Here is a 15,136-nt window from a genome sequence, read left to right as displayed (position 1 = left end):
ACAATGAAGATGAATAGGAGAAGCAAGCCCAGAGCAGGAGTGACCATTTAGGAACAGGCCCTGTCCACAGGATAGACTGCTTAAGCCAAGGACAAATTCTCCAAGAAGCCATGTGTAAATAGGATTAGCTCAATAGCAGGATAGTCATCCAGTTATGCCAAAGACTCACTTCAGGATCTGAAAGTGTCTCAGTGGTTCCAAGTGCTCCAATAACAGCGAAATAAGACTATAAGATATAGGAGCAGAATTAGGCCACTCGGCCCATCGAGTCTGCTCCGCCATTCAATCATGGCTGATATTTTTCTCATCCCCATTCTCCTGCCTTCTCCCCGTAACCCCTGATCCCCTTATTGATCAAGAACTTATCTATCTCTGTCTTAAAGACATTCAGTGACTTGGCCTCCACACCCTCTGTGGCAAAGAGTTCCACAGATTCACCACCCTCTGGCTGAAGATATTTCACTTCATCCAGTTTTAAAGGAGTGTCGCTTCACTCTGAGGTTGTGCCCTCGAGTTCTAGTCTCTCCCACGAGTGGAAACATCTCTCCACGTCCACTCTATTTAGGCCTCTCAGTATTCTATAAGTTTCAATTAGGTCTCCCCTCATTCTTCTAAACTCCTTTGAGTATAGACCCAGACTCCTCAAACGGCCCTCATATGACAAACCATTGATTCCTGTGAGCATTCTTATGGACCTCCTCTGGACCCCCTCCATGGCCAGCACATCCTTCCTTAGCTATGGGACCCAAAACTGCTTACAATATTCCAAATGGGGTCTGACCAGAGCCTTATACAGCCTCAGCAGTATATAAAAAGCACAAGGCGGGATTTCCAGCCCTTTTTGCCAGTGGGATCTTCCTGTCCTGCCAAAGCCCCCTTCCCCCTCAGACCCCCAAAAAGTTCTAGGGACCTTAACAGTAGGTGCACTCAAATCACCACATCCAGCTACATTGAGGAGGTACCAGATTCACTGTTCTGCAGTGTGGAAGATTCATTGCTTTCTCCAGGGCGGAGAAACAGGTGCCACTTTATTGTAAATTTAGTTGTGTGCACCATACCCAGGTAGACATAAAAGCAGAGTCATTTTAATAGTTTTTTTCATCAATTATAAAGATTTTTATTTCCTCAGCAGGTCAAACATGGTCAAGGATAGCTGCTGATTACCACATACTGTCTCCCATCAGCTGATGAATCAGTTACTCCACGTTGAACACCACCTGAATGAAGCACTGAGGGTGGCAAGGGCGCAGACTGTTTTCTGGGTGGGGGACTTCAATGTCCATCACCAAGAGTGGCTTTGAGGCACCATCACAGACCGGGTTCCAAAGTATATAACCGCTAAACTGGGGCTACGCCAGGTGCTGAGGGAACTAACAAGAGGGAAAAACATACTTGACCTCACTCATCTGCTGGCTGCAGATGCATCTGTCCATGACAGTATTAGTAAGAGTGACCACCACACAGTTCTTGAGGAGACAAAATCCCCTCTTCACATTGAGGATACCCTGCATAGTGTTGTGTGGCACTACCAACGTGCTAAATTGGACAGACTTTGAACAGATCTAGCAACTCAAGACTGGGCATCCATGAGATGCTGTGGGCCATTAGCAAGAGCAAATTGTATTCAAACACAATCTGTAACCTCATGGCCTGGCATATCCCCCACTTTACCATTGCCACCAAACCAGAGGATGAACCCTGGTTCAATGAAGAGTCATGATGTGGAGATGCCGGCGTTGGACTGGGGTAAACACAGTAAGAGTTTTAACAACACCAGGTTAAAGTCCAACAGGTTTATTTGGTAGCAAATACCATTAGCTTTCGGAGCGCTGCTCCTTCGTCAAATGGAGTGGAAAGCTGCAGATTTCCACTCCATCTGACGAAGGAGCAGCGCTCCGAAAGCTAATGGTATTTGCTACCAAATAAACCTGTTGGACTTTAACCTGGTGTTGTTAAAACTCTCAATGAAGAGTGTGCAGGAGGAGCAACACCAGCCATACCTAACAATGAGGTGTCAATCTGATGAAGCTACAACACAGGACTATTTGTGTGCCAAACAGCGAAGGCAGCCTGTGATAGACAGAGCTAAGCGATCCCACAACCAAGAGATGAGATCAAAGTTTTGCAGTCCTGCCACATCCGTCCTGAATGGTGGTGGACAATTAACTGACTCACTGGAGGAGAAGGTTCCACCAAAATCCCCATCCTAAATAAAAGCAAATTACTGCGGATGCTGGAATCTGAAACCAAAAGGGAAAATGCTGGAAAATCTCAGCAGGTCTGGCAGCATCTGTGGAGAGAGAAAAGAGCTGATGTTTCGAGTCAAGATGACCCTAAAGGGTCATCTTGACTTGAAACATCAGCTCTTTTCTCTCATTACAGATGCTGCCAGACCTGCTAAGATTTTCCAGCATTTTCTCTTTTGGTTCGCCATCCTAACTGATGGAGGAGCCCAGCACATCTCAGCAAAAGGTAAGGCTGAAGCATTCGCAACAGTCTTCAGCTGGAAGTGCCGAGTGAATGATCATATCGGCCTCCTCTTGGATGTTCGTCGATGATTGCACAACGTTCAGCACCATTCACGACTCCTCAGATACTGAAACAGCTCATGTCCAAATACAGCAAGACCTGGACAATATCCAGGCTTGGGCTGACAAGTAACATTCATGCCACACAAGTGCTGGCAGTGACCAGCTCCAACAAGAGATCTATCTATCAGGACCTTCTATCCTCTGCCAAAGTTATTTATTACTCCAGGACCATCCTGGAAAGCAAAGTCAACACCTGTTTCTTTCCTGCAAAACAAATCATTTCCTTATACCTGTCGACTCTGCTCCCTCACCCTCACCTCCAACAAGTGTGAAGAGCTCATGGACTGGTCACTCAGACTGAGATCTCTGATCAGCTGCCTAATGCCACAGCCTTTCTTTCCTTTGCCCACAAATCCAAACTTCCTCCAATGTTCCTCTCCGCTTATAGTCTCAGCCTGAACCATTTTCCAATTTCTCTCCTCCTCTTGCCATGCTGACTCTGAGCTCATCTTGTCCATGGGGCCAACCTCCTACTTTCTTCACCCCCAGACTTCTGACTCCCACCCCCCATCCACAACTCCCCCATTCCCCCTTGCTAGATGACATTGTAAATGAGCGGCATGGTGGCGCAGTGCTTAGCACTGTTTCCCATATTTCATTCTCTCCAAGTAGATTGCTGTTCTTTCACTGAAATAGCCCAATCAAAGTGACAAACACCATCTCCTGTGAAAGTGACTATGCTCCACTATTCGCAGTGACTTTTTTTGACCTCTTTGCAACATTTGAATCAGTTAACCATAACATTGCCTCGAATGCTCTTTGTCGATTGTTGGGCTCATTGGGACTTTGCTTGCTTGCTTCCACTCTTAGCTACCCAACTGTAACGAAAGCATCTTCAACAGTGATTCAATTTCTACCCCATAGACTATTATCAATCTTTAGCCCCTCAACACACTGGGCCTCCTTGTATATAACTGACCACTTAATGAATTCTGAAACCATTTTTCTCCTTCAATGAATGGCACCTTTTATGATTGATAAGTTGGTGCTAAAAGGAAAATGAATTGAAATGATTGCTAACTAAGTGCTGAACTTAAATTGTTTCCTAACTTTTCAGACATTTCAGCATTTCCTTGGACATATTCCCCTGGTACTTTGTCAGTTAACTGTCAGCTGTACCACCACCTTCAGCGCACTCTCCTCATCAATCATAATTTCGCTGCAGCATTGTTTCATCCTTGGTGCTCATTTAATACAAATATATTCAGTTCCTAACCATTTATCAGCCATCTGCTGTCAATCTGCCCTTCCAACTATGATTCATTCATTGTTGTATTAGGAAAAACTACTTGCAGGATGAGATTGATGTGCGATGTCACTAAAAGTACTGGGACTGTTTCCAGTTCATAGACTATGTCCCCTTTATTGCACACTATTCATTATAATTTACCAATCCAAATCCGATCAAAAGCAAAAAATACAAAGCTATCAGATTGTTCTTAGCTGAGCATGATTGCCCAAGGAATACTTCACAACTCTTATTTCAAGTTAGGCATTTCTCAGTTACTTTTCTTTCCTTCGGGCTGATTTAGATGCAACTACAATTTTACATTCAGATGGCGTTTGAGGTTATGCCCCAATAAGACAGAGAAGGGGAAGAGTTGCTTATCTTAGAGGGTAGCGAAGCTGAGGAATTCTTTACCGTAGAAGACAGTGGAGGCTGGATCGTTGAGTGCGTTCAAGGCTGAGATAGACAGATTTTTAATTAGTAAGGAAATCATGGGCTATGGGGATAAGGTGGGAAAGTGGAGTTGAGTATTATCATATCAGATCAGTCATGATCTGATTGAATGGTGGAGGGGTAGACTCAATGGGCCAAATGGCCTACTTTTTCTCCTAAGTCTTATGATCTTATTACGGTCTTATTACTTCAGAAACTATGGCCGCGATTCTCCCAAAAAAGTTCTAAGTGCTGAATTTGTGGGAAAACTGATGTAAATCACGATTGTTTTTTCAGTGCAAATTCACACTCGAATCTCCCTCACTCTGTGCAATGCAGAGGTCACAATCGTGAATATTATTAAAAGCTCGGGGAGTGGGGCCTATTCACACCGGAGGCTGACTGTTCCGGGCCTCTGCTCATGCACAGTGGCCCCGATCTGTCATCCTTGCGGTCACTGGCCTGCCCAGGACCCTCGCAGTGCTGTCCCTCCCGACACCCCCACAGCCCGATCATGGCCCCCACCAGCATTCTCAGACCAGCCCTGACACCCCCCCATCCTGGACCGCCCCGATCTCCAGCCCCCCCCCACGCCCCAGCAGTATCAATCCCCCCCACGCCCCCAGGCAGACGACCCCCCCCCCCCGCAGACCTTCCCCCCCAGCACCCCCCCCCCCCCACCCCCCGCGCATCCCCTGGCACACCCCACCTGGCTGACCACCTCCATAGGCTGCCCGATCGCTGGCCTCCCTCCATGTGCACTGGCTTTAGAAACTAACTCTAACAGGAACCTACTAGCGAACCCAAGATCTCATAATAATTGCAATATCTTCTGTACCTGACTACATCCAAGAAACCAGATAAGCTAAATTGGTTATGAAGTTTAAAATCTACGCCTCAAGGACAATCAAAGAACACTTAACTGTATAAAAGCAAATTACTGCAGATGCTGGAATCTGAAACCCAAAGAGAAAATGCTAGAAAATCTCAGCAGGAATGGCAGTATCTGTAAGGAGAGAAAAGAGCTGACATTTCGAGTCCAGATGACCCTTTGTCAAAAGGCATAGGAAGTGGGAGATATTTATACTGCAGGGTGAAAGATGAGTCATAGCCACAGAAACCAAGGTAAAAGACTGCTAATGGTAGTCCATAGAGAGAATAAAGGGTGTGAATGGCCAAACGGCAGAGAAGATAAAATGGGGGGGGTAAACTGTGACAGATGAAGATGTTGGTGGGGGAGCGGGGGGAATGAATGGGACAGAAGTAAGATTTAGAAAAGGGGAAGAAAAGGGGGAGAAAAGGTAAGGGAAGGGGGATAAAGTCGGGGAAAAGAGTGGAGGGGGAAGAAAAATGAAGAAAGACAATAAAGAAATAAAAGGTAGAGAACAATAAAAAAAGTTAAATAAAATAGAATGAAAACAAAGGGGTCGAGTAAATCACCTGAAGTTGTTGAATTCGATGTTGAGATTGGGAGGCTGTAACGTGCCGCAAGATGAGATGCTGTTCCTCCAGTTTGTGTTGAGCTTCACTGGAACATTGCAGCAGGCCAAGGACAGATATGTGGGCATGGGAGCAGGATCATGTGTTAAAATGGCAAGCTTTTTTTTTTAACCTGACTTGTATTGGACTCTAACTCCCCATATTTCTGATACCTCTATGTTATAATTATTTTTTAAAAATTATTTTTCTCAGGAAAACCATGAAAACCTTATTTGATTGGCTCCTTATTGTTCACAAGCTTAAATGGTAAAATACATTTTGATTTGGAAAAGGCATATTATCATGAAACTTTAACCTTTGTTGTGACCAACCAAGGAGATTGAATAAAGGGGAACCAGTTCATACCCTTCCCATATGGTCATAACATTGGTTACGGAAGCATACAGTGCATGGTGGCACAGTGGTTAGCACTGCTGCCTCACAGTGCCAGGGACCTGGGTTCAATTCCATCCTTCGGTGACTGTGTGGAGTTTGCATGTTCTTCCTGTGTCTGCGTGGGTTTCCTCTGGGTGCTCCGGTTTCCTCCCACAGTTCAAAGGTGTGCAGATTAGGTGGATTGGCCATGCTAAATTGACCCTTAGGGCCCTATTTTACCATTGTGCTGGGTGGACTTGAAACTGGGAGTGTTTCAGTTCCGACTTTTAGACCCATTCTCAGGCGCCCCCATACGCATGTACCTGAAAAATAGCAGTGATTCTGAATCGCGCTGCAGAAACCTGTGGGCGGGGCTTATCGTGCCCGAAACACTGCTGCTCCCATAGGTGCCTCCAACTACGCATGCACAGTTAAAAAGATAGAAAACACTCCCCTGCCACATCGCCCCTGGGTTGGATAATGCCTCCTTCTGGACCCCACAGACATTGCCCCACCCCCACAACATAACAAACCCCCTTATCCCCCCACCCCCCTGCAGATCAATTGCGGGCCCTGTCCCCTGTCCCCCTCACCGATTGCACGCAGAGTGGCAGCGGAACCCCCCTTCCCCCCACCGCCTGCACGCAGAGTGGCAGCGGACCTCCCCACCCCTGCCTCCCCGCCCCCCACAGGGAGCCATCTGACCCGCCTCCCTCCCCCAGCACAGAGCCATGTGACCCGCTTCCCTCCACCCCCACCACCGATCTGAGTCAGGGAGCCACCAGAAGCTCTGAACTTACCCCCTCAGAAGCTGGAGCGCCCGAATCGGACCTTTGCGGACCATGTCTGTTTCATGCTGAATCTGAACGGGCGAACGCAAATGCATTTAAGTTGACGTCACGCCATTTCGGGCACAATTCCGATTGCGGCCATTTTCAGCCATTGGTAAAGGGGGAACGGGTGCAGAGGCAGGTGCGGATCACGCTACTCACCTCACACCCGACTTTACCAAGTTTTCGCGCCCGAAAACAGGTGCAACCTGATAGTAAAATCGGGCCCCGTATCCCAAGGTGTGTAGGTTAGGCGGAGTATTGACGTAAATACGTGGAGTTACGGGGAAAGGCTCAGGGTAAGATGCTCTGTCGGAGAGTCAGTGCTAACCTGATAGGCCGGATGGCCCCCTTTTGCACTGTGGGGATTCTATGATGCTATGTGACAGTGGTTAAGCCAGATCATTGTGTCAGGAGTAGTTGAGTGTATCGCTGTGATGCCTCCTTCAAATGTATGAATTGGGCACTGAATTGTTTTATGCTTTACGGTCTGTTGGCCATAGTTGAAAGTTTTAATGTTCCATTTGTGCTTCAATTATCAGCATCCGTTATGAATTGTGTGAATGTAGTTTAGGATTGCGCATGGATTTCTTGGAAGATAGGAGCTGGGGATCTTCTACGTTACGTCTTCCATGAGGCATTTTATGATAGATGTGAACATGTTACAGCTCTCCGAGTGCTAACAGAGGTGAAGCCACGTTCTCAGCTAAAACTGTCATCAACTCAATGAAGGAACCAGCATGGACTGAGTGGATCCCATCAGAAAGTGTATTACATCTGTTTTGGATAATGTTTGGCCTTTTTAAGCAAGTTTGTTTCTTTTTCCTTCTGACTTAAAATAAAGAATTCAAGCACTGCATGCAACGCAACCATGGTGGCACAGGGAATATGTGCAAACATATCTGCTTTAGAGGCAGACTAAGGGCAGAAATTTTCCATCCCGCCCACCATGGGAATCATAGCAGGCAGGACACAGACCACGCAAAGGTTCGTTGACCTCAAAGGGGATTTTTCGGCTTTGGGGTGAGTGCAGCTGGAAAACTGCCCTTAGAGTGGCACAGTGGTTGACACTGCTGCCTCACAGCGTCAGGGACCCGGGTTCAATTCATGGCTTGGGTCACTGTCTGTGTGGAGTTTGCACATTCTCCCCGTGTCTGCGTGGGTTTCCTCCAGGTGCTCCGCTTTCCTCCCATATTCCAAAGACATGCTGGTTAGGTGCATTGGCCGTGCTAAATTCTCCCTCAGTGGATCTGAACAGGCACCGGAGTGTGGTGACTAGGGGATTTTCACAGTAACTTCATTGCAGTGTGAATGTAAGCCCACTTGTGACTAATAAATAGATAAACTTTAATGAGCTTTAAAATCCCGCCCTAAGTTTTGGACTTCAGAGAAGTGTAATCAACTGTAACTCACAAAGATTTGCATTCTGGCCTATGTTCTTCTGAAGTTACACACATACCTGAGAGCACAGCAGTGTGGCAGGTACCATGCAGGTGAAATAGCATGTGTGTGGCCACCACAAAAATAATGAAGTTATTGTGCATTGGAAGAACTGACTGTGCAGAACAAACTTTTCCAGGGAGCATTGATCCTGGCAAGCATAAAACTTGTCTTCAACCTCAGACATCCATCTGGCTGTATGTTTTGATGCTTATCGTGCTAACAATGATAAATGGTGGAGATCAGAACAATCTTTCTATTTACATAACCCAGAGTCAAAGTCAACATTCCCTGGTCCAATAAATCACAAACATTTTTTCTGCTCTGCCCCAACTCTGCATTGAATTTCCGTTCTTGAGTCAAGAGCGTGGGGGAGTCAGCAAAATGTTTCACTCTGAAAACCCGACTTGAGGGAAAGTGCCCTGATTTTCTGGATTTCTTTCCTGAAGGGCGGGTGTTTTCTAGTGGTGGGCCTGATGACCCCGGAAGGAGTTCACAGGCAGCCAGGAGACTGGAGGCCGCTGGGTGCAGAAAAGGGCTGTGTGAAAGGCCCACGATGTGGAGATGCCGGTGTTGAACTGGGGTAAGCACAGTAAGAAGTCTCACAACACCAGGCTAAAGTCCAACAGGTTTATTTGGTAGTACAAGCCACAAGCTTTCAGAGAACTGCCCCTTCATCAGGTGAGTCAACAAGAGGCAGCGTTCCGAAAGCTTGTGGCTTGTGCTACCAAATAAACCTGTTGGACTTTAACCTGTTATTGTGAGACTTCTTACTGTGAAAGGCCCACCTCAGTGCTCACGGATTTGCAAGCAAAAGAATAAAACAAGAAAACAGCCTTCTCTCACAACTTATCAACACCCCCACCCCCACACTCTTCCCATGTTCCACTATGTCAACTCAGACTTTATAATCACTTGTAACTGTCAATGTCGCTGTGAACAGACAGGCACCCCACTGTGATAATGATAGGTTCTGGAATCAACCAGGCAGCATTAACTGGGTAATAATAACCCTCAGCCTTTGTTAACAGATTGAGTGAAATTGCACAAACCTTTGTTTTCAAACTGCAGACCATTTTTTAAATTGAAGGGCAGGACACTTAAATGCCTCAAAACATTACAGTTCAACGGAATCTATTCACTTCTTAAGCACGTTGATGTCAACACTTACCAATTCAGAAGGGCACCTTATCTCTCCAAAAAAGATATCTGGTTGTGGTGATTGTCCATTGGTGAGATCTTGAGGCTTGAGTGACCAAACATAAACATTTTCATTGTTAGGCTTTAACTATGTACAGTTCCAAATATAGTCTTGCATGGAACTCTTAGTTTCCATTCACGCAACCATTTCAGCAATTTCTGGCAGTTTCAGTCCCTTTCTCTGTCTGCATTGTTGATTCTGCTGTCAATTTAACTGTTTTTAGCTCTTCTGTTAATTTCGCATTGTCAAGCTTCCTTTCTTCAAGCTCTTATTCTCCTGATTCAATTCTTCACCAGAATTGTTCTCATTTCCTGGCTGCTTTTATGGAGTTCAGCTCATCCTCCATTGTCTCATTAAGTTCTCATTCTTCTAAACTTTATTTTGTCAATGCTTGCAACTTTTTTTCAAGTTTGCTGTCAGTCGTTTCATCTTGTTGTTTTAATGTTTTCTCTGGAGCTTGAATTCTTTTTGCTGATTCTTCTTTCTGTTCAATAGTTCCTGGTATCTTTTGAAGTCTTTAATTTCTGTGTTTCTTCCAAGGGGAATCCATCATGTTCTTATTGGATATATACATTTCATGATTGAACCTTCATGTCTGCTCGGCTTAACTTCAGCAAAACTATTTTTGGCTTCACTATTGGTCAAGTCTTTTTTTAATCATTCGTGGGACATGGGTATCACTGGGTGACCAGCATTTATTATACACCTCTAGTTGCTCTTGTTCAGAGGGTAGTTAAGAGTCAACCACCACATTGCTGTCACTCTGGAGTTACTTGTAGGCCAGACCGGGTAAGGACAGAAGATTTCATTTCCTAAACAACATAGTCTGTCTCCAATGAAGTGCTGACTTGTTTCCATTCTGCAATTCTCTCATTGCCCTTCCTTTGGTAATTTAGTGTATTTCATTGCTGATTTTCTGGGATCTTTCAATGCCCTCTTGCTGGGGTCTTTCACTGCCCTCTTTCTGGAGGTCTTCAATGCTCACTCTGAGATCTTCTGTTGCTTATGGACCTTTTCTTGAGAGTTGTCCTCTATCTGATGTCCTTTCCAATTTTCCTGTCCATTGCTGAAATGACTCCTCAGAGGCCAGAGTCCCTTCACCAAATTCCTTCTATTTGCAAACCTATTTCCACTCCCAAGAGTGCTTGAGGTCCAAAGTCAGAATCCGCACTGTCAGGAATCCTGTTCGCTCAAGCTAGATGACCCTTTTCTGCTGTGTTGCTCTTAAATGGACAATCACCACATCAACAGAAAATAAAACCCTCAAAGACTCGATTTCTAATTGTCTTACTCATGTGTATGATGGTAAATTAGAGTTTAGGACTAGCTAACTCGGTTATTGAAGACTGTATAAAGGAGTTAAAGGGCGAGGGATGTCCTGATAAATCAGCAGATTGATTAAGCCAGAAACCCTTGCTGTCCCCGCAAAAACTCAGGCTAAAGGCCGGGACTTTCCGGCCATGCTCACCCCAAAACCGGAGACTCCTCAATACAGGTGAGACTCCTTGATTGGGAAGGCAATCATTACCTCAATCAGGGAGTTCATACTCCAGGAATCCAACCTCATGGGCCTCATTGAGATAATTACAACTGTCTTGTTTCTTCTTGTGGTTTCTGCTTTAAATGCATTGACATATTAAATGCATTACCGCTTTAATGGTGTCATTTAATAAAAACTGTTAGCAGCTGCTGGTTCTGCAATTTTCCTGTGCGTTTGAAGTCTTAGCGTGAATCCTGACTGCTCCATTTTGTACCTTTTTTTTACTTTTAAAACTTCTCTTTTACTGGTAGAAAGCTCTTCCAGTGATCTCTGCAGTTTTTTATCCTTTGGCTGCCTGGAGAGTAAGTTCTTTTTCTTCTTTTTGATGTACCCGTTTCTATTGTTGGTTTCACTGCAAGATCTGGTGAAGTCCATGCGGCATCATTGTGTTAATTTTTAACTGAAGTTGGTACATATTCGATGGGCTGAATGGCCTCCTTCTGCACTGTAGGGATTCTGTGATTCTATTCTTCCTTTTAAACAGGTTGAGGACTTCTCGTCTCCCCACAACATCAGAACCTTGCTGCCTGCAGTCTCTCAGTGTAGTGACCGCTACCCGAAATCCCTACAGGCTAGGCTCGGATCTGGAGAGTACAGTCTCAGACTTTTCATTTTCCTGCACTTCTGGAGATCACACTAAATCTCCCTGGAGCATTCTTCTTCAAACACTTCAACACTCTGTTCTCTGTGCTCCTTTCTCTTTTTTTCTTCAAAAACTCTGTTTCTTTTAAGTTCCATTTTTCCGTAAACACAAAATCACGGCTCTTGCTTCCGAGGGTTATTTTCTCTTCATTTTATCTTCTATATATTTCTATACTCTTAACTGTACCGGCCAATCCAGGCTCATTCTGCATCCATCCCGCAAGGTCTGGCAATATCTCAACATCTCACTGGGTCTACTTGCCCAAAGACAGGCATTTGGGTGAGTATTTCTCCTTCAGATTTTGCTTAAAACAGGATACTCACAGGTGTCAGGCCATAGGCAGTGTTCGCATAATTCATCCCATCCTCGTTGCCAATGTAATGATGCACACTCAGACTTTGTCAGGAACACAATATGTATTTATCAATAAGGAAAAACTTTACAGAGGGCAGCCCACTTGCAGTCCTCACATGTCTTCTACATGTCTCCAGACTATCTTCTGCCCAAGAGAGGACTCCACCCCCCTGGGGTGGATCCCCACCCTCAGTCTCAATTGTTCCCTCACGCTAGGTGACCCTCATCTGCTGTGTTGCCCTTAAAGGGACAATCACTACATCAGCAGAAAAAATGCCTCTAAGACTCAATTTCTAATTGTCCAACTTGTGTGTATAAGGTTAAGTTAGAGTTTAGGACTAGCTAACTTGGTTATTGAAGACTGTAGAATGGAGTTAAGGGGGGGAGGGATGTGGTGATAAATCAGGGCTCTGGCACTATTTCGGTTCAGACAGAAACCTTTGCTGTCCCTGCAAAAACACAGCTAATATGCTCGCTCCGAAACTGGAAAATCGCAACCTAGACCTTTCCATGATCCACCCTTCGCCCACGATTATTCCCATGGCGGGCGGAACAGGAAAATTCGCCCCAATATGTTCTAACTTTGTTCTCAAAAAACACTCCGAGATGAACAATGCCCACTTCCATGTCTCACACCAGCCATGCTTGTGCACTGAGTCTGTGCAGATTCTAGCGCAAGTTTTGGAGGATAAACTAGAGGCAGTTTGCAATCCCGTTCCTGGGGGGACTGGAAGCTGTTTCATGAACCATCAGTATTCTGGGGAGACCAGTCCTTGTGTACCCATGCAGTAGCTGCTCAGTCCAGAATCTTCCCATATCTACAAAGGGTCAACAAGATAACTTGACCAACTTGTAGGCCATCACTGTGGGTGCACCTCCAGCACAAGGTCTGCAACAGTTTAGGAAGGCAGCACATGGTATGTGTGTTTTCCACAAGATTGACGATGTGAAATCTGTACTCACAGCCCTTTATCTTGTGCACATCATGGTCATTTTCTGTGTACGTGTTTCTGACAGGATACCAGGTGATCATTTTTATTGCTTGAAGGTTTCTATAATGTCTGCTCAGTGCATGGCTCTTTGTAGCTCCATCAAGGTTTGCTATAGTGCACTGCCCCTGCCCCCATCCCTGCCAACCCAGATAAGCAGCCAGCATAATCAAGGACCCCCACACACCCCGGACATTCTCTCTTCCACCTTCTTCCGTCAGGAAAAAGATACAAAAGTCTGAGGTCACGTACCAACCAACTCAAAAACAGCTTCTTCCTGCTGCCATCAGACTTTTGAATGGACCTATCTTATGTTAAGTTAATCTTTCTCTACACCCTAGCTATGACTGTGACACTGCATTCTGCACTCCCTCCTTTCCTTCTCTATGTACGGTATACTTTGTATAGCGCGCAAGAAACAATACTTTTCCTTGTATACTAATACATATGACAATAATAAATCAACTCAAATCAAATCAAATGATGAATTTTGTTTTTTGTACAATTGATGGACCTTCTAATAGTCATGGACAACGTTAAACAACAAAATTGGCCAGTTGAGATACTGCAGGATATCGATAGTGCCCAAAGAATTCCCAAAGGGTTTCCTCCGGGTGCTCCGGTTTCCTCCCACAGTCCGAAAGACATGCTGGTTAGGTGCTTTGGCCATGCTAAATTCTCCCTCAGTGTACGCGAACAGGCGCCAGAGTTTAATGACTAGGGGATTTTCACAGTAACTTCATTGCAGTGTTAATGTAATGTGACACTAATAAATAAACTTTAAACTTTAGAACTGCATTCTAGCAAGGAGTGACCATCCTGAGAAGGAATAATTGCACAAAATGGAGGGAAGAAAAAAATCGATTGATGAATAATTAAGGCTACATGACAACAACTCATACTGTCACTGATGTATGATCCTTTACACACTGAAATTCCATATTTAGAAGCAAGGTATGCTTTCAGTCGCAGTTTGGCTTCAATAAAATTGATATTATTTCACATACATGAGTCTTGTTTTGATAGATATGATTATAACTGACATTATTATTTTTGTCATCACTGTAACTACCAGGAACCTTTCACATTGGATTACCATCAACTAGTGGTTTCGGCTGTTGCTGCTACTCCCATCGCATTTATTCACAAAGTGCAGTGAACCAAGTCAAGGCTGAAATTCCCAAAGTTCCACCAGGGAGCATGAAGGAACATTCCCCGGAAATCAATTTCACACTTTCTCTGGAAGCACTGAATCCGGTATTCACGAATTCTAATTAATTAGTCCTCATGAAAGTTAGTGCGATGTTTCATTTCAAATAGTCACCTTACAGTGCTGTCATAGTTATCAAAATTAACTGCAATTATCCAAATTTACTTGTGTTATTTCCTGGAAAAGGGCCATCTTCAAAAAGATCCGGAAACCAAGGGCGACCGGCTCAATAAAATGTAATTAAGTTCTTTCCTTGTTCAAGCTGATCTTTGCCTTTCTTCTCCAGCTCTTATGGTTTAACACAAAAGAAGTTGCTGCTTTCAAGTAAATGTGAACAGCAACCTCAAGGAGACACATGGGAGTTTAGGATCATCCAGTGATGCAAAGAAGTCGCAATCATTCGAGCAAAGCCAAACGAGGCCACAATCAAATGGGTTCTGTTGTTTAAAAAGTTTTCCTTACAAAGGTGTGGGCCGGAATTCTCTGGCCGTACATGCCGAACGGATTCTCCAGTCCCGTCGGCAGCGCACCATGGGTTTCCTGGGGTGACATCAATGGGAATTCGCATTGACCGGTGGCGGGACCCGAGGATCCCCCCCACGGGCAAACAGCACGCCACCGCCCGCCAGTGGGAAACACACGGCTGAGAGGCTGGAGAATCTTGCCCAGCATTTTAATTGCGAGTGTAATGTCCCAGAATGTAACCTCCCCACCTCCATCCCGTCCCCCTGCCCCCACCTCCCCCGCACTCCAGCAGGCACGCTGCTATTTCACACTTTAATAAGCACTGATCGTCAAAAGGCAGGATTTGCACCCATCATATG

Source organism: Mustelus asterias, chromosome 11, assembly GCF_964213995.1.
Source record: "Mustelus asterias chromosome 11, sMusAst1.hap1.1, whole genome shotgun sequence".
Taxonomy (NCBI): domain Eukaryota; kingdom Metazoa; phylum Chordata; class Chondrichthyes; order Carcharhiniformes; family Triakidae; genus Mustelus; species Mustelus asterias.
Note: the sequence above shows the minus strand (reverse complement) of the source record.